Here is a 19,207-nt window from a genome sequence, read left to right as displayed (position 1 = left end):
CCCTGGTTTCATTATATCTGAAGAAATGTGCACACACAAAAAAGCTCATCCCTTGAATGAAAGCTTGTTGGTCTTTTATTCATTTGTTTATTTATTTTTAATTTTGCATGCCGTCTCTCATGACAAATGTCACCTCGAGGCGGCTTGCAGCATGAAACCATCAAACAAGGTAGCCCATAAAACCCATTAAAACATTGACAAATGCAGTTAAATACAATTAAAGACGGCGGTCTAAGTCAGCAATAAAAAAACAAAGTCAGAACGGTCAATCTGGGAAGGGGAAGGGGCCCCGGGTGGGCTTGTCCGCAGCTCTGCTCCCCAACCCTATTCTGCAGGATTGCGCCGCTTCTGGGGTTTCTCGAAGCCTGAAGAATGTTTTGGGGGTTTCTCGATGGTAAAAACCTGAGAACGGTTGACGTAGGGTGAGCCGATCCCCAGAGAACAAGGTAGCACTTCACCCTTTGAGCCTCTCAGGTATTTACACCGTCCTTGGTACGCGGAGACCAGCTGTACGGAATCAACCACGCACCCCTTCAACAGGCCCAGTCTGCCGATATCTGCTTACCCCGTGAGGGACTGAGTGAAACTGAGTCTCTCCAAGCTGGCCCTCCCTAAAGCCAGCTTGTTCCCGGCCCGGCAATCGCAGCTGAGAATTACGAGCGTTTTTGCCTTGAGGGAGCCCGGAACAGGCCGTCTCCGAAGCTGAAGCAGCGGGGAAATGCGGGTGAAAAGGCAAGGCTGCCGGTGGCGGGGCCAAGGGAGAGAGAAACGGCATCACCTGTCCCCAGAGGACAGGGTGCCCGAAGGCAGGGAGTGGGCGTGGAAGATTCTGGTGGCTCGTGGGGGTTGCCAGCCTCCAGGTGGGGCCTGGAGATCTTCCGGAATGACCGTTGCTCACCAGAGTGCAGAGATTAGCCCCGCTGGCGAAGACAGCTGCTTTGGAGGGGGGATGCTGAGTGTGTGGATGGCCCAAGGTCTGCTAAGGCCTCTCCCCAAATGCAGTTTTCCCCAGGCTCCACCCCTCCCCAAATCCCTAGCCCTTTCTGTCTACCCGTAAATGTCCTGGAATTCCCCTGTTCCAAAGTTCTAGTCTGAGCATTGCTTACTTCCCCCCCACCCACCCCAGTTGCCAATAAAATACTTGGCTTGTTCTCATCTACTTTGCCAGTTTTTCAATATCTCTCTCAGCATCCTCCCCTGTATGACCCAGGAGTAAGCACATGTGCTCAGGGGCCGCGCGGGAACATCGGCAGAAGTCAAAATGTCTATCGATGGTCTGGAGCACATCAAGATGCCACATCTGACCACTTTCTGTAGCTTGCCATCCACTCACGGCCCAAAGCAGAACCAGCGTCAAGGGTCTCCCTCTGGTGGCCAAAACTCACAATACTCAAAAGAGAGATTGAGGCCTTTTCCGCACAACATAAATAAAGTGGGATGCTTACCTGGTGAAGACGCTACATTTTTCTTTTTCTTTTTCCTCCACATGCAGCCCATTAGGTGTCCTTTGGCCAGTGACATTTGGAAAGACCCCCCTGAATGCTTGGGTGGTGTTTCATGTGCCCCCCCCCCAAATATTCCAGAATTCCCTGCTTTAATGCAGGAAATTTTACTGGAGCATATGCTGGAAATTTTACTGGAGCATATGCTCCAATGCTGGCTACCTCTGCAACATATCCCAGAATTCCCCAATTCAGTTTATTGGACTCGTACAACATAAGCCAGAACCCGCCACTGCAATATCAGGGTGTCTTCAGCACATAAAGGGACACGGAGTCCCTCGTGGTAACAGCACTGCCATGTGTTCCTGAAGATAGTCGGGTCACAGATGCCCTTTGCTGCTCTCCGTTGAGTCTTTTTACATTATCTGCCCTTTGTGTTCTGGCTCCCGAGAGGTCAACATCGAATGCTGCCATCAAATCTAGAAATAACTGAGCGTTAACAATCGGGTCCTTCTTCTTCAATTCCGAGTGGAAGAACCAAATGCCGTTTCTGGGCTTGGAAGCCACAATGTTCCCTGGGCCGAGGGGGAGATTGAAAATGGACATGAAGCCCCTTGAGATAGGCCTACGAAGGGGTGTCCACGCGCTCCTTTTCTTCTGCCTTCGCCCTGGATCTCTCTGTTCCACATCCCACAGAAACAGTGACTCTCTGCCCTCCACGCACTTGCCCCAGGGAGGTCAGAGCGATCTCGGTGGCGTCTTTGTCCGGGGAAATGAGTTGCGACCGGCTCGCTTTTCATGGAATATCCGGAGAAGGCAGGGGTTTCATTACTTTGATGATTATTAAGCCTCTCGCCTTGAGTTCTGTGAAAATGCCGAGAACCCAGAGGACACCTTGACCTTCGTTGGTGGAACATGTCCCTGCTCAGAAGCACTTGGCTCCAAGTGGCCGGGTAATTAAATTATCTCCAAGAAGAAGATTGATTATCTTCTAGATGGTAGTCGGGGGCATACAAAGGTGGAAGAACAGCAGCTTATCTGCGGGAAAACATGCCTACCTTTCAACCATTTGATTAGGCTTTGTTCAACCGGCAGATGCTGTGAGAAAGCGGGAGACGGAACGGTGAGCTAGCGTAGCGTAATTATTCGAGCAACGGACGTGGACCGAAAAGTCCCAGGTTCGAATTCCCGTTCAGACGCACCACTATCACGAGGTGTCTTTTGCTGGTATCATCACAGCTTCATCGGGGTTCACCCATGTACAGTGTTTGATTGAACGCTGCCAAAAATGCAAACGCACTGAGTCTGTGTGCCAGATCTTGGTGTGAAGTGTTTCATCGGTGTATGTGGATGAGTGCAGTGACCATCATGGTGTCCCGTGGGTCCCCTCCGTGCCGATGGCAGAAACGCATATTTAGCTACTGAATACCAGAGAGGGGATTCGGAATGTGCGGCAGATACAGCCACGGAACGGCTGCTACAAAATGGCTGCTGCAGAAGGCGGAGTCAGCCGTAAAATTACCCACCTTCAGGTGCACAGTGACGATTTCTGCGTGTTGGTTGCAGGTCTTCCCAAACCAACATTTTAAAAGCCCTGCCTGGCCCATCAAATCTCCAGTGGCCCATCAGAAAAGCTCTACTAGGCCCCGTCCACGTTGTAAAAACATCTGGCAGGCCCCCTTAAAGGTGTCAGCAGGCATTTGGGGGATCCCTGCTCTAACCTCTACACCGTGCTGCTTCTGAAACTCCCCCCGGTGTCTGTTTCAAAGGAGATAGACCTTGGTCTGTTCTGAGATCAGGTAGTCTGTAGGCCTGTTATTCTTGGCTCCGACCTGCTGCCCAATAGAGACAGAAGCCTTTCTAAAAACAGCTGCATCGATAGAACGAAGGAGGTTAATCACTTGGTGGTGAAGGAACGCATGATCACGTCGCAGCTGACCCATGGCAACCTCATCGGGCTTTCAAAGCAAGAAAGGAGCAGAGGTGGTTTTTCCATTGCATACCTCTGCGTAGCAACCCCGGACTATGTTGTGTTCTACAATTAAGAGTCTATGGGCTGAGCTGTATTGCATATTTAAGCAAATACTGCTTGCCAATATGGACCTTTTTTCATAAGCAGGACAGCTGCTTTTCCCAACTGGGACGTCCTGGGCGAGGCCAGCATCTGTGATTGGCTCCCACTAATCGGCCAATCAGGGCAGGGCAGCTATATTAGTCCCTCCTTCTTTTAGGGCCAGGCCACCGATTTTGAAATAAAAAAAAACCTTTTCTTAAAGATTTTAACATATAGGACAGAAGACAGATAACAGGAACAGAGGCTGATTACCTTTTAAAAAGAAAAGGCTTCCGATTTTATCCACGTCAAATATAAATAATGGAATCATAGAGTTGGAAGGGACCTCCTGGATCATCTAGTCCAACCCCCTGCACTGTGCAGGACACTCACAACCTTATCACTCACCCACTGTCACCTGCCGCCCCCTTGAGCCTTCCCAGAATCAGCCTCTCCGTCAGATGGCTCTCCAGCCTCTGTTTCAAAATCTCCAAAGATGGAGAACCCACCACCTCCCGAGGAAAATCGCTTCTCATTTTCACAAGGACTATATTTAAAAAAATGAAGTCCCCCTTTTTTCTACATGCTCAAATTTTCCCCCCGAATCCCTAAAACCATGTACCATCAGTTTGGCCCCCCCGCAATATCACACAAACAGTCTAGAAGAGGTCCCCAATTAGCAACAAACAGAAGTTGCCTTTCCCCCTAATTACGGTTTTATCAACCATTCTTCTGTCGGATCACATCACCCTTTCGAAGCTGACCTCTGGCAAATGTCACCGATGGAGCTTCACCTAATTAACAAACTTTGGGGCCATAGATCATCTCCCTTAGCCCTGAGTGGTGAATGAATATTCCAAGTGCACAGTTCTCTTTTGGAGACACCACAGCAGTGTGATGCAAAAAGTCACATTTCCATCTCCGGAGAGAATAAACACGGAGGAGAGCGTGTGCAAACAGTCCGGCAATACAGCGTATGCTTCGTAAGCTGCCAGCCCCCAGTTTTAATCTGGTGCAGTTTGAAATCGTATCTACATTTCTCTCCAACAACCAGTGTGGGTGTAGTGGACAGAGCATCGGACTAGCGTCTGGGAGACCCAGGTTCGAATCTCTTCCTCCGCCGTGGAAGCCCACCGGGTGAACTTGGGGCCAGTCATACGCTCTCAGCCTAGCCTACCTTGCAGGACTGTTGTAAAGAAAAAATGGAAACTACGTAAGCCGCTTCGGAAACGTGGGGTAACAAACAAAGGAAATATAATCAATATTGCAGGTAACAAAGTTGGTAAAGGGGTGGGAAGCGTTGTTCTTTGAGTAACTTTTATCTTGCTTTTCCCGTTAGCAGAAATCCAAGGAAGATGAGATCAGAAGGTGCAATAAATACGACAAAAATGGACAATAAATCACAATAGATATGTTTCAAGAACAGAGTTCCTCCTCGCTGGGAAATCAGAGGGGTTCCTGCATTCCCCTGTCCCCCCCCCCCCCCCCGCGCTATTTTTTTGTAAGGAAAAGGACTAAGGGCTAATATTTTCTTTAAAAGAAAAAAAAACCCTTCACAATGGGGAAGATCCCGGGAATTTCACAAGCTTGCTCTGCTTTCCTCCAAATCCTGAGCAATTCTGCCATCTTGTGGCGGAAAGTGTGCATTACGCCACCCAGTGTCTAAATCTCATTGCCACGTCTTTAAAAGCACGGGCAGCACTGCACCTGCTCCAGGTGGGACCTGGAAATCTCCCGCTATTGCAATAGGTTTCCAGGTGCACAAAATCAGTTCCCTTGGAGAAAATGGCCGCTTTGGAGGAGGGCCTCTTTGGCCTTATACCCTGAGTCCCCCCCCCCTCCCCAAATACTGCCCTCCCCCAAATTTCTACTTTCGGAACTCTGACATGGGATGGTGGGTGAAGCCCCAAAATGGCCACCACAAGGGGCGGAGTCAGCCCCAAAATCGCAGGGGGTGAGGTCAGTCGCATTTCGAATAGCTCTCGAAAATTTCAGGCAGAAGCTCTTTAAAAAGACGGACAGACTGGCAGACAAAACGTGCCCAAGGCAGTTTCCCTCATTCTCCTCTCTTCTATTTTGGCACCACAACAACCCTGCGAGGGAAGTTGGGAAAAGAGGCTTTGAACATCTTTGGGTTTATTTGAATTGCATTTTTTGTCAGCTCCCTTGGGCCCCTACTGAGGGGAAATCCAAGACAGCAAGGGCTCAAAGAGTCAAGCTCTCCCCTTTAACAAGGTTGCTAACCAGAGATATTTTATTTTATTGACTTCATTTATACATTCCATTTCTCCTCAGAAGGACTTCTTGCCCTCCTCTGTTTTATCTTCACGACACCCCTGGGAGGTAGGTTAGGCCAAAAGCTGTTGACTGCCCCAAAGTCACCAGCAAGCTCCTTTAGCAGAGCAGGAATTCAAACCTGGGTTTTAACAGACACTCTAACCACTTTTATTTGGAATTCTGACATACTGCAGTGAGTGGAGCTACAAAATGGCTGCCACAGGAGGAGGAGCCAGCCACAAAATGGCTGCCACAGGAGCAGTTGTTAGCCACAAAATGGCTACCGCAGGAGGAGGTGCCAGGGCACAAAATGGCTGCTACAAGAGGAGGTGTCAGCCACGATACGGCTGCCACAGAAGGTGTCAGCCACAAAATGGCTGCCAGAGGAGGAGGTGTCAGCCACAAAATGGCTCCCACAGGAGGAGGTGTCAGCCACAAAATGTCTGCCACGGTTCACCTCCACTCACACAGCGCTGAGCCTTGTGCTGTGGTGGCAACCGCTGGCAAAAACAATGTTTTAAAAGCCAGCAGCTGATCAATCTTCAGTGGCCTATCAAAACCCCTCCGTCCAAAAACACAGGGTGGGCACCTTTCACGGTGGGATCCGTGCTGCATGTGGGCACCCCAATTGTGTGCCTCTGGGCTAGACTTTGAGGGCACTCAAGGGGAAGAAGTTCTGGGGGTTGATAAACCCTCTCTGCTAAGGTCAAGAAAGAAATACCGAATCCCCCCCCCCCCCCCAGGGCCTGTTCATCATCTCCAGCTGCCCACGGACGGATGGATGGATGGACGGTGGCTTCGTGCTCCAAACAGCTTGCTCTGCAAACCCAAAACCGTACACCAGAGCTCGGGTGAGTCAGGGCGACGCTTAAATTAGCTCCACGACAGCGGGGCCGAGCCCAAAATAGCATCTGCTTTCGTCGAACGGGGCCTGTGCGGAAAGGAGGCCCATATATCCCGAGATGGGCGTGGGCCAGCCGACGCGCCCGGCCAGCCAATAACAATCCCGGCTGGGTCGTAATGGCTCTCAAAACAGGCGCCAGGAATTGTGGCATCAGATGTGGCATTGTAGGCGGGTTCTGCCGCTGTTCCCGGGTCCCTGGCCGGTTGATTTCCCGATCCGTTAATTGGCCTGACCCGCACAGTGCTGGCTTGTGGGCTGATTGATTGAGGCTATTAGGCGGGCGCTATTAAAATGTAATTGTCTTAAAATTATTCACGACATGGATTTAATTACATTAGACGACGCGTGCGGGCAGGCCGTCCGCTCCAGACTGTCCTCCCGGGACTGTTGACGGACGGACGGCGCGTCACCCGGCGTCCCCATCTCTTCCCAGCACAAATTCGGTCTCCCTTGGAGCCGGGGGGTTCAGGTGGGTGGTCCCGTTGGAATGAGGCACCGTTAAGACCCCCCCCCCCAAAGTTCAGTTCGAAGTATAAGCTTTTGGGTTCATGCTGAGAACAAAGTTTGAACCCAAAAGTATAAACTTCCGTGTGCGGGCAACCTTTAAGACCAACAGTGTTGGATTCTGGGTATTCACTTTCCTTGGGGTTGCCCTCTCTGGCCTCTGGAGTCCCCCTCTAAAGCAGCCCTTTTCTCCAGGGGAATTAATCTCCGTCGCCTGGAGATGAGCTACAATTCCAGGGGCTCTCCAGCCTGGAGACTGGCATCCCTAGCTTTCCTGTGCTCACACACTTCTGCAGAGCCCTGGAGCCTTCAAAGTGCCACTGGACTCAAGCTGCATCCAAAAGTAGCCGTTTGTGTGTTTTTGTACGCCCTCAATATCCTGCCGTCTTGTTTGCGTGTTTCACTGGGACACACAACAAAAGGAAACACACAGGAACTGAAACTTACAGTATGTTTTCAAAAGGATCTAAGCAGATTCATGGCATAGGAGAAATCTGTCAGCGGTGAAGCTCCATGTGGACTAAAGAGAACCTCCATCTTCAGAGGCAGTCAACCTCTGAATGGCAATCCCAAGACACAGCATCGGGACGTCTGCAGCTTCCATATCCTGTTGTTGACCGTCCAGACGAACCAGTTGACCCCTGTGTGAGGCGGGATGCTGGACTGCAGGGACCACTGGTCTGATCCAGCAGGGCTCTTCTGGTGTTCTGTTGGGCCTAGAGAACTCTGGAAAACCAAGACCCAGTTCTCTCAGGGCTGTTCTTGTAGAGCAGTTCTAATAGAGTTCTCTCACAGGGGGGGGTCTGCTGCAGGAGGAGATTTGTAAGCTGCTTTGGGCCTGTTTCCTGTGGTGAAAGGCAGGGTATAATGCCATAGTCTACCTTCCTCCTGCTTTCTCTCAAATCTGTCGCATTTCTATATTAATGTTTTTACTATCTATCTATATTTTTTTCCTGCACACTGAACTTTTCTGTCAAGTGGAGTCGCTTGAAAAATGTAACTGCTAGTTCTATTGTTTTCATTTAAACCCCATTCGGTCCCCTCTCCCACAGGACTTACAACATTCTCCTTGCCTCCCTTTCCTCCTGCACAACAGCCCTTCGAGGTAGTGTGTGACCAGCTTAATGTCACCCAGAACATTTTGCAGGAGAGGGGACCCTGGGACCATGTTGCTGGTAGAGAGGGGGCTGCAGTCTCTCCTGCCCCTGAAATGGTTGGGGGGGGGCTCTTTGGGTCACGGAGGAACTGAGGGACTCATGAGTGGCTCCTTTGCTGGCAGGGGCTCATGGGAATTGTAGTCCATGGACATCTGGAGGACCACAGGTTGACTACCCCTGCAGGTGATCCCAGCCGCCTGTAGTGGTTAAGAGCAGCGGCCCCCAATCTAGAGAACTGGGTTCGATTCCCCACTCCTTCTCCACATGCAGCCAGCTGGGTGACCACGGGCCAGTCACAGTCCTTGCAGAGCTGTTCTCCCAGAGCAGTTCTCTCGAGGATGTCTCAGCCCCATGTGGGACTCTTTCATCTGGAGATGGGCTGGAATTTCGGGCAGATCCCCTTCCTCCTCCTCCTCCTCCATCTCTTCCCAAATCTCCAGAATTCCCCAAACCCCGCCTCGCAAGAAGCCCCCACCGCCGTGCCCGGGGAGCCGCCACGTCCCTGCCCCCCTCCGTGCCACGGGGCGGCCAGAGATCCAGCAGGGGGCACTGTGGGCCTTTGGCACGGCACCGGGCCCTGTTCCCACCCCCCCTCCGGGGGAAACCCGAGCCGGCGCTTCCGACAGCCGCCTGGCAGCAACTTTTCTCGCGGCCCCCTCCCGGCGCCTTTCTCGCTGGCTTCCCCCGTGCGGCGGGTGCGCTCCCGCGCTCCCGCGATGGCCAAGCCGGCGCCGGCCGCAGGCGGAGGAGGCGCGCCGGATCAGGGCCCCGCTCGCAGCTGCAGCCGCTTCTGAAGCGCCGGCTTCCCGTCCGTGCGCTCTTCTGGGCGCTTTGTCGGGGGAGAAAGGGAGCGCGGCCAGCAGCCGGGCCCGGAGGAGGAGAGGAGGAGGAGGAGAGCCGGCGCGGATGGATGGGCGGCCGGCGGAGCAAGGGCGGCGGGCGGATCGGGGCCCTCGCTGAAGGCGCCCAGGCGAGGTAAGAGCAAAGGACCAGCAGCAGGAGGAGGAGGAGGGGGCGCAGGGCTGCCTTGGAGACGCGGTGGCATCCGCCTCCACCGCCGTTACGCCAGGAGGGAGCGCCGTGGGCGGGCTTCCTCGCGAGTAGGGCATCCCGTTGCGGTTCCACCCTCCTCCCTTTGTCCCGCGTCCGCCCCGGCGAGGCCAGTGGGGTCCCCGGCGCGGAAGGCGCTTAAGCCGGAGCGGGAGGGCGGACCCGGGAGTCACGGGAGGGGGAGGGGGAGAGGGAGGGGGTGCTCCTTGCAGCCGAGCCGGCGGAGGAGGCGGAAATCTCGCGGTAGGCTGCAAGGGGGGGGTCAGGGCGGGGGCTTTCTTCCGAGGAGACCCGCAGCGGCTTTGGAACGGGCGTCGGGGCGCGCCGAGAGCGTTCTTTCCCCCCCGGGGCTAGGGGGCTGCTGGAAACGGGCTTCCTCGGGAGTAAAGGAGCGCGGGGGTTGCACTGGGGGGCTGCGGGGAGTTGGGGGGGCTGGAACCGGGCTTCCCCGCGAGTAAAGAACCCGAGTCCCCCCTCCGTTTCGCTTCCCCCTGGGGCTGCCGCCTGGGTTTCCCTGCATGGCTAGAACTGGGTTTCCTCGCGAGGAAAGGAGCGCCGGGCTTTGCCAAGAGAGAGACACACATACGCAGCTGTCTGAAGGCGGCTCCCGGGTTTGGGGGCGGTTTCCTCGGGAGGAGGGAGCGGGGAGAGGCAGGAGGCGGCCGGGGCCGGGCTGGCCGGGACTGTCCCCGCAGGGCCCACCGGAGAGCACGGGGAGGGACGCCAGTGGGATGGAGGGAGCGGCTTGGACGGAGGGATCAGCTTGCACAGCTTTTCACAACAGCCTTGCAGGGTCGGCCGGGGGCAGACTAGGGCCTCCCTAGTCTGCCCCCGGCCCCCGGGTAAATTCGGGCTATGGCGAGAGTTGGAAAGGTTTTTGATCGTTGCAGCCCTGCTAGGTAGGCCACTGCCATTAACTTGGTGGGGAGTGGAAAGGCGGGGTAGATAGGTAGTAGCTGGGCAGGGTTGTTTATCATTGCAGCCCTGCAAGGTAGGCCAGTGCCTTGGTGGGGAGGAGAAAGGTGAGGTAGATAGGAATTAAAAATATAATTATAATAATTTTCCTGTTAGGGACAGCTATGGAGCAAGAGGCTTGCCTTCTAAGGGAATTCAATGTCTTTGGTTGTTTCCCACAACACCTCTGTAAGGTAGGCCAGGAATCTTCCCCCTGATATTGCTGGTAGGGGACAGACGGCAGGTTCTGTCAACCAGCCGCCCATTTCCCAGTTCACAGAGTTCACCTCTGGATTGCGTCACGTGGAGATTGAATCCAGATGTTTCTTTGCATCCGAGGAGGGAGGCTGTTTTGCTGAGCCACCATCTTGGCTTGGAAAACCTGTTTCGATTCCGCTTCTGGGTTGTGGGGGAGCCCAGTCTTGGTTGTCCGGTTTGATTCTCCCTGGATTTCTAACCCTGATGAAGCTGACATGACAGCAAACCTCGGTTTGTGCCAATTGCATCTCAGTGACCCAGAAAGCCTTAGAAGGTCCTAAGAATGGCCTGCAAGAAACACAGGAGTCGGAAGATCGAGGAGAACGGGAGCAAGGCCAAAATCTGCTCTGGTGGCCCACAGAAAGCTCACAGGTGTTTTGGGGCTTGCTCAGCAGCTATTTTCTGCAGGAAAATAGGGTGAAATTCACTTAAGAAAGACAACGTGCTGCTCCATGCGTCCCAGGCCACAACCAACCCTTGAGCATTGTTACACCCTGTGTAGAACTAACCACCTTTTCATAGGAAAATCCAGAATGGGTCCCTTGTACATCGCTTTGCAGGGTTAGTCCGGTTCTGTTTGTTTTCCAACAGAAGAGCTTGCCAGCTGGGTAGGGAAACGAAACGCCTCTTGCCCTGCCTCCAAAAACTAGATATTCTGAGATAGACTGCGTTGGAACTTGGAGGATCCATTCTTAGGTCTTGGTTGGCCCTTTCTCCTCCAGGGATTGGTCAGGTTCTGTTCGAAGAGAAAGCTGTCTGCATGCCCCCCCCCCCCCCCCCGTGGCAAGGAAATTCCTTAAGTTAATTATCCGTTGCTTAGAAACCACTTCCTCTCTCCGGTCCTTAATTCAGAGGTGCAGGGAAGGGCGTCCTGGTCAAGAGATGCGCTCTGCAAGCCCCACTGCTTATTGTTTCAAAGTTCCAAAATAAGGAAGCCACGGTTGATATTTCTTGGGACCCTTTGTGGGACTATGAAACATAAACAGAAGCTGGGGTCAGCAAAGATCTTATGATTAAGAGCCAAACGATGTCGCAGTTCCGAAAGAGCCACCAAGGAGGAGCTCGGATAAGAAAGCCAGTTCGCACGACGGGTCTTAGACGTTTGAACTGGTTCTGAGCATTCGAGGACTGACCATCCTGTAAAGTTTCCACAGCGCAACCGCACTGGTCTTTTGTTAGGAGAGCAGCACCCGTGAGGTCCCACAGTCAGCCATATAAATATACATAGACTCGAATTAGGGTTCACGGATGAAATGCAATAGATGAAACGGACATTGTTTACAGCAGGGGTAATCAAACTGCGGCCCTCCAGATGTCCATGGACTACAATTCCCAGGAGCCCCTGCCAGCGAATGCTGGCAGGGCGCTCCTGGGAATTGTAGTCCATGGACATCTGGAGGGCCGCAGTTTGACTACCCCTGGTTTACAGGAACCAAAAGGTCGACGAAGCTACAGAGTTGTGTTATTTTTGTGTTTTTGTTTTTGTCGGGGCAAAATAATAATAAATTTAAAAAAATAAATAAAAATAAATAAATATACACAGGTGAACCCCTGCGATTGTTTTAGCATAGTGGCTAATATCTGTGCATCATTCGCACTCGGGGTTCCGGGCACCGATTGGCCTCCTTTCTCTTTCTGCAAAGCATTTTTAAGAACCCCTCCCGTCCCATCGCTGTCTTTGCTTGATGTTCCCTTCCCTTCACAGAGCAGATGTTCCGGCATCATTTGCTCCTCCTCTGTGTTATCTTAAATATATGTCAGTTTGGGCCGAGTGGTCATAGGTTGTAGACCACCCAGCGTGGAGCTTCAGGGGTCCTTACGAGTCCGTCTGCTCCATCCAATGATCAGGTTGGAACAGTGAAGAACTTGGTCCTCTTGGGATGGGGAAAGTGCCATCATGTTACCTGCCTCTGCACAGCCACCCTCTACCCTCCTTGGTCTCTCATCCAAGAACTAACCACGGCTGACCCTGCTTAGCTTCTGGAGTCTGATGAGGTCCTCTGGGCATATTGTGTGGGTTGGTCTTTAGAGGGGGGAACCGCATGCTTGGGCTGTTTCAGTAGCAGCATGGCGATAGCCACGGGCATTGTGGGACATCTCCTCCCCCAGGAAATTTGCCGAATCCCCTTTTTAAAAAGCCATAAACGTGCCGAGTTCGTAGCTTCCTGGGGCAGTGAGTTCCGTAAGTTAACTGGCTTCTGTGGGAACATTTGCCGTTTCTCGACTTGGCTGATTTCTGTGTCACAGGAAGTGTGTGTGTGTGTGGGGGAAACAAGCATCTCCCCTTGTCTGCACCAATTGTGTGATTATAAACCTTGGCCTCGTATTGAGCGGATATTCCCCCATGGGTTCGTTCTGTAATTTCAGTTTTAGGAAATTCGCACAGCTTGTTTTTCTCTGCCGGTTTATTTATGCGGCACACATGACCCATTCTGTAGGCTTCAATCGCATGCTAGCCCAGCTAAAAACATGCATGTTTCACAACATAAGCTTTGGGAACAGGATACGGAAAATAGGGAGGCTACAGTGCATTGTGAGCCCGATTTCCGCATGGAAGAAACAAAGTGGAAATGGAGATTTTGGGGGTCAACACTGCAGAGATGGGGAATCCAAAATAATCTCTGCCTTGGATTATATTCCCCAGTCCCAGGTTATGTGAGAAACCATGTTCGTTTGTTGTCACCTGGCTTTCTGTTATTACTACAGTTAAGATGATAAATTCCTAATGATTCAGAATCCCCATGGGGGAATAAATAATGTTAAATATAGCAGCGTAGATTGAATTAACATCTTTTTGTGCACTCGGCTGTCCCGTGAGAGCTACCACTGAGCGGCCCTCACACCAATATTCTTACTTATATATTCCAAAGATCCATTTTGGGTTACAAAGGATACAATCTGGGTCTCTCCCATTGCAGTAATACCAGGGGCCTGTTCGTCGGTCCTGGTCGGTGCAGTTCTCATCTCCCCTATTGTAAGTTTTCCTGAACTCAAGTCCCAACCCCTCAAGCAACTGAATTGTCCACACCACAAACCAATCATGCATGAAATGCTTGTTCTGAGCATGAGTGTTTTGAGACATATATTTTCGGCAGCGTGTGGGAATCTTTGGATCGAAGGAAGCAGGCATGGAATGTATTTTTAGCCATTACATTCCCTTCTTCCCTCTTGTTCAAGGATGTATTTTTAATTTTTCCCCCTTTCCCACGGAGTAAGGTGGGTTAGACGTTGTGAATCGGCGTAAGAGATAAAATGAGACAGCCGGAAAGAATTGAAGCATGCCATAAGTATTCGTGTAACATATTAAGGGGTACAAATGGTGTGTGTGCAGTGTAAACAAACAATAAGGGGACAAAACAACCCGACCTGAAAAAATGGGTGAGAACCAACGAGGTTGAGGGATGCAGAAGTATAAAAATATGCAGAACTCAAGGTAATGAAAAATATCTATATTTAAAAATCATGAAAAGGGAACGCTTCTCTGTGGGTCACACAGATATCAGTCAGACATGTACACCCTAAGTACAAAAGCATGTGTTATTGTAGTGGACTCTTATTGGTCGAAATGCGTTTGGTCCAATTTTTTTGTACTTACTAGAGGCGAAGCCCGTTGCACTGAGGAAGGTGTAACGGGCACTAGCCTGGTGGCCTGGACGTGGCCTCCTTAGGTGTGTTTCAGCTCATCCGTGCATCAGATTGTCAGGCAGAGGTCTTTCAGGTGGGAGGGGGAGTGGCAGAATGGGGCAGCCAAGGAGCAGAGCTGCTGGGGTTGATCTCCAGGTTGTGGTGCGACTGAGCATAACCCGGCCTCCCCCTGCCTCTGTCGTGGGTGTGGGAGGTGGTGCCGGGACCAGAGTGGCCTACCTAGCAAGCAGGGCCACCAGAGCTGGGCCTCTGCCTGCAGTGCTACTCAGAAGGGCTGATCCTCCTCTCCCTTTCTCCGGTGTCGACATCGGGATCTGAGCAGCCCAGCCAGCGAACAGGGTCAACAGAGCTGACCCTTCACCCATGGCACCAGTGAGTGTAACTGGGTCCCCTCCCCTGACTCCTGGTGGGCAGGAGGACACTTGGGGATGAGAGTAGGCAAGCCAGCCCACTAGGGCCAGCCTTCCACCTGCTGTCCTGGCTATTCCTTCAGTGTCTTGTTGCAGAGCGGGCCTGGTTCGTCTCCTACCCTGGTAAATGGCCAGATGTGGCAGGGAGGAGGGAGAGGAGGAGCAGGAGGGAAAAGAAGACAGCCGATTGGCCCTGAGTAGAACAGACCCCTCTCCCTATTGGGTGCGCATCCCCCACTGAGGGCCAACTAGAGGGTTTGGAATATTCAACCCGTCATCGGATGTACGTGCACCCTTTTTATGTTATGATGATGATGTACATATATGTAGCATAGGTCGGAGTATCGTCGAGATACTAGGCGACTTTGGAGGGTGTTTGCTGTCGCCTGCCTCCACGTCATGTCACTTGCTTTCCTTGGAGGTCTCCCATCCAAATACGAACCAAGGCCTACCCACCTTAGCCGCCGAGATCTCATTAGATTGAGGTATCCAGGTCAGGGCTTGAAGTGATACCAGGACAGTATAACAGAACCCTGCTTCTAATACACTATGTGCCGCTTTGTAGGCCACCATCCCTCATCCAACCGTTCTCAACCTTTTGATCACGGAGGAACCCTGAAGCCCCAAAAGAGAGGCTGGCTGGCCATGCCTCCCTGCCGTGTCCCCAGAAGTGGCATCAAAACAGGCAGGCTTGAGAAGGGCTGAGGGGGGTGGAGAGAAGAGGTGGTTTCAGGTGGGAGTAACAGTGCAGGCTCTGTAATCTCCCAGGATCGGAAGCAGTGGGAGTGACTGAGTCCATTAAGGCAGGAAGGGAAAGGCTGTGGGTTCCCTCTGGAGCTCTTGCGGTCCCCCAGGGGTCTCCAGGCCTTAGGGTGCAAATCCCTGCCCTAATCCTTTCTCTAAGCAAGTTCATAAACCAGGGCAACCGTATCCCATATTTTACGGAAAGCCGAGAGAGGGAAGCTTTTGGATCTCCTCAGGTAAGCCGTTCCCCATCCGGGACACATCCCCGGGAAAAAGGGAGTAAGCAGATTGTTTCCCACATGGAATTGCTTGCAACCTTAGAAGGGATCCGTATAATTTTGGGGAGGGGCATGTCCTTGAGATCCCTTCTGCCTTTTCACATTTCCCCTCCCTCCCTCTTTGTGCGTGAGTGGGTGTATGTGTAACATACCACATCCCCTGGGTGAACCAAAGCTTACTGCAAAATATAACTTTAAGCTTCCATTTATCTCACAAGGTAGCCTGCCTCCTATCAGGCGCCGTGGAAAAAAAAAAACAGGAGTACGGAAAGGGCTTTTCGGGAACGCTTGGCTGGTTTTGGAGATTTCAAAATAGCAGGACGGTGGAGAGACAGTTGCTGGCAGGGACACAAGCAGCTGCCTGCTGCCGAAAATCTCTGAGCCGTTTTTGAACGTCGGCTCTCTCTGGCTGCGCGTCTGCTTCTTTGATCTTGTCTTGGTGGTTTCCAAGTCCTGGATGTTTCCACGCGTGCACTTTCTGACTGTGGCCAGCGCACCCTGGGATTTGGTCTCCGGCTGCTTGCCGGAGCACAGCCGATCTCGTCTAGGCATATGCTTGGGCGGTTGCACTGCATCATGGGCTCTGTGTGATTTCAAGCTTCGGTAACGTTGCGCTTTTCCAGACGGTCGGTTTTGGGAAATGGGTTTCCTTGGAGGAGCTGGTTGGATTTTCGGAGCAGGGGTTGGCCCGGAAGCGACTGCTTGTTGCTGTTTCAAGGTGAATTGCCAATCACTCAGGCGGTCCCCATGGTGTTTTCAAAGATTAATGTTTCTGGTGAGGCTATCCATGCAAATATCGTTCTTGCAAAGTGAACCTCTTCTGCGCCACCCCCTGGTGCCCATTTTCTCTTGAGCCTCCTGTAACTCTCTCTCCTTTGCTGTTTATAACAAGCCATGCTTTTGAGAATGCCAACATCTGCACATGTGTTAGCCTTCCTGGCCGCATAGCCAGGCGGGCTCTGAGCGCCGAACGCCACATGCGTCAGCTGACAGTTTTCTCCGGGTTGCAATCCCTGGGCGCGTTAAATGCTGTCCAGTCACTTTCGATTTTTGGCGACCCCGTGAATTAACATCCTCCCAAAACGTCCTCCTGTTAACAGCCTCGTCCAGATCATGCAAACAGAGGGCGGTAGCTTCTTTTGTTGAAGAAGAAGACGACCTGGGGCTTTGTACATGGATTTTTACTATCCGAAGGAGCCTCAGAGTGGCTTCAAATCACCTTCCCTTTCCTCTCCCCACAGCAGACACCCTGTGAGGTAGGGGAGGCTGAGTGAGCTCGGAGAAAACTGTGACTCAGGTTGCCAGATGTGGGGATCTCCTGGACCGATAGCTCCTCTCCAGACTAAAGCGACCAGTGATAAAAAGGGACCTCTTCTTGTTTGGCTCTACTGAAAGTAATCAAGTAGGTCTTTCCATTGCAGTTTCAGAGAGAGGTAGATGCTTCTGTACTGTCCAGTCCTGATGAGGGATCTCCCAATCCCAGCCTCCCACCCACAAGAAATTGAGAGGCAGAAGAAAACATGGTCTTCCTAGAGGGACCCTCTAGGAATTAGTCTCGGACATCACCCAAACGTGACATCACATCCTTCCCCAAGCCCCGCCCTCCATCTCCTTAATCATGTTGGGGGAATTCTAGCTTGGTACAGGTTGCACCATGCCCCTTCCGTACACAGCTGGAAAATGACACGAAATAGAAACCGGGACACAGAAATTGGAGATTCGCAATCCTTCCGTTGGCAAGCCACTCGGTTTGATTCGGCCTCGGTGGCAGGCTCTGAGAGCCAACCGCAAACAAGATCCGGCCTCGGATAGCTTGGGAAGCATCAAGTTTCCGGAACTGTTGGGAAAGCAGCTTGGAAGCACAGAGGGGAGAGTCCGAAGGCCAGGGAAGAGAACTTTCCTGGCCCCGTGCCCTTCGTGTTTCCGTAATTTCCCTCGGAACGAGTTGAACTCCTCCCAATTTGTGGTTCCGCTAGGCCAAACTTATAAAATTATTCTTGAACTGAATCCGATGTAGAGCGCCGCAGCGGAAGATGATTCGAATGCTTCCTCCCCCGCGCGCTGCTGACGTGCACATGAAAACATTGCCAAAGAAAACAGTCCAAGCCGACCACAATGGGATTAGGTATACAATTGCATCAGACTTCTTTTAAGTGTCGGGTTTTATTTATTTACTTCCTGTCCGCCTCGCCTTTCTTCCCAGTGCAGAACCCAAAGCAGCTCCCCTTGTGAGGTGGGTTAAGATGTGACTGGCGTGCAGGATTACCCAGAGGGCTTTGTGCAGAGTATGGCCTCATGGGAGGGTCAGGGCTGGCCCACGTGCCCAGATTCAGGTTGGGTCTCGATTCCCATTCAGGAGCCATGTTGCATGGGGCGGGGGGAGTCTTTTTGGCTCTGGAAGAACAGGGGGAGGATTATATATAGCCGGGAGACCCTAAGAATGTACCCGCTTGTTGTGGTGGTTTAGAGCGGCAGCTTCTAATCTGGAGATCTGTATTTGATTCCCTGCTCCTCCCACTGCAGTCAGCTGGGTGACCTTGGGCTAGTCATTGTCTGGTTATAGCTGTTCTCACTGAGCAGTTCTCTCAGAGCTCTCTCAGCTCCACACACCGCACGGGGTGCCTGTTGTGGGGAGAGGAAGGGAAGGCGATTGTAAGCCGCTTTGAGACTCCTTTGGGCAGGGTATAAAAAACAGCTCTTCTTCTGCCAGACAAGAATAGTGGTTGGCTATTGCCCACCCCTGTGCTGAGGTCACCCTTCCAAGGACTAGCCGGGCCAACCCTACTTAGCTCCCGAGGTAGGACAGGATCAGTCTTGCATGGGCTATCTGGGTCAGGAAAAGAGAAGGAAAGGGGCATTAAATAGCTTTGGAGGGAACAGATAACTGCGGTGGTGCAGGGGTCAGAGCTTCAGGGCCTTCCTGAGTTTTCCGCTTGGAAAACTATTCCAATTCAGGATCCGTGCTGTGCTGGGGGAGAGGGGTGATCTTTTTTGACTTTGAAAGAACAGGGGCGGAGGAGGAGTAAGAGAGGTATTCAGCAACCCGGCCGGTGTCAGAAGGCCTCCTCTCCGTCAGTGGCTGGCCCGACAAGAAGGATGCGACAGTCCCCTCCCGGGGTCCAGCGGGAAACGTAAAGATTAAATAGTGAGCGAGCTGTGAGGCTCAGGTAGCTCGAGGCAAATTGCAAGATGGAGCAAACGCGGAGGAGGGAAGGGATTGAGAAAGGCCGGGGAGGGTGGAGGGGAGGGCAGGTTGGAAAGACACCAAGCCACGCATTTCTCCGTCCCTCCCGCTCCAAGGTCCAAGATTTGAAGCCATACAAACCGAGCCAGCGTCAGGTCCTTATCTTCCGAGAGCAGAAACAATTGGCCCGCAGTAAGAAAAAAAGGGGAGGGGGGAAGCAGTCCATTTGATTGACAAACAACAAAAAAGACCACGTTTCCCCCCCTCCCCGTTGTGCACAGGAAAAAAAATAAAGGAGGCAGCAGCTGTCTGGCTGGCACGGCCGTGTTGACACCTCCCCCCCCCCA

General features: G+C 52.4%; 1 protein-coding gene across 2 annotated transcripts in view; it reads left to right on the top strand.

Moving 5' to 3' along the window:
• The first annotated feature begins 8,981 nt into the window (after positions 1 to 8,981).
• Positions 8,982 to 19,207, top strand: part of RAI1 (retinoic acid induced 1) — a 124,387-nt gene continuing 114,161 nt past the window's right edge. For both annotated transcript variants that reach the window (XM_077317229.1, XM_077317228.1), the window contains exon 1: positions 8,982 to 9,312. The gene's annotated coding sequence lies outside the window, so the exon portion shown is untranslated. The remainder of the gene's footprint in view (positions 9,313 to 19,207) is intronic.

Source organism: Paroedura picta, chromosome 17 (assembly GCF_049243985.1).
Source record: "Paroedura picta isolate Pp20150507F chromosome 17, Ppicta_v3.0, whole genome shotgun sequence".
Taxonomy (NCBI): Eukaryota; Metazoa; Chordata; class Lepidosauria; order Squamata; family Gekkonidae; genus Paroedura; species Paroedura picta.
The sequence above is the reverse complement of the archived record's forward strand: the minus strand, read 5'-3'. Positions and strand labels throughout refer to the sequence as shown.